The sequence below is a fragment of the Phalaenopsis equestris genome, unplaced genomic scaffold (genome assembly GCF_001263595.1).
Source record: "Phalaenopsis equestris unplaced genomic scaffold, ASM126359v1 Scaffold234656, whole genome shotgun sequence".
Classification (NCBI taxonomy): domain Eukaryota; kingdom Viridiplantae; phylum Streptophyta; class Magnoliopsida; order Asparagales; family Orchidaceae; genus Phalaenopsis; species Phalaenopsis equestris.
The window spans coordinates 20,835-21,830 of record NW_018252562.1 but is presented as its reverse complement, the minus strand read 5'-3'; positions in this window follow the sequence as shown (position 1 = coordinate 21,830).

Genomic DNA, 996 nt, shown 5'->3' with positions numbered 1-996 from the left:
ATAGTGACCCCACCTACTAAGTGCTTAGAGGTTAGGACCAATATTTGAAACTTCAAGTTGAGTAAAGAAGAGTGTAGAATTTCTAATGGTGAGGGTTCCTTGTCTAGTTTTCTAAGAATAGTCAATAGGAAAGTCCTATGGCTAGACCTTAGGCTACTAAAGAGGAAAAACTAAACCTCAACCAAAAGTGAGGCCAACAAGGGTGGATGACTAAAACATACCAACCCTGTAGATCATACCGCCACCAACGATTTTAGTAGAATGGCTTTTGTTAAGGAATTACCAAAGAATCCACGGGTGGTTGGTGAAAACATTGTGTATCAAACGCAAGGGTATTTGGCTCTCAGGCCAACCCAAGAGCATCCTATAAGAGAGAAAACTCCATAATCTGAGGTAACTGGGCTGAGCGAATATTTCACATTCATCCTTTATGGATTGGACATGCTCAATTTGGACCCTATAAACATAGCAGGCAATTGAGTAAAGATGCAAAGAACGAGCCAATAGCTTTCCTGCACAAAGTTGTCAACCAATCATGACTTCAATCAATCGAGATACTAAAAGAGAGGGTGGTCAATACAAAGTGCACCAATCATGAGGCATTTGGCTCTAAGGCCAAGCCCAAACATGTCCCTCAAGCGGGGATACACCACACTGATACAAGTTGTGTGGGATGAGCCTAACTTTCACAGTCATCAATAATGAATGGGACAAGCTCAATTTAGACCCAATATATAGCACAAAACTGAAAAAATTCATGGCAGGAGAGGTATGATGGCCTCTCTTACAATGATCATGGGTCGCGTTAGCTATAGGCCTCCCATGGGACTTCAACCTTACCTATTTGGCAATCCCACGATTAATTTAGGAGACGCACAAGGCTTTCCATACACATGACAATTAACAATCATATTTGAATTTAGAATCGAGATACTACAAGGGTTAGCTAAGCAAGATATGTTAACTAAGGAGTGACTAGCTATAAAGGCAAGCTCA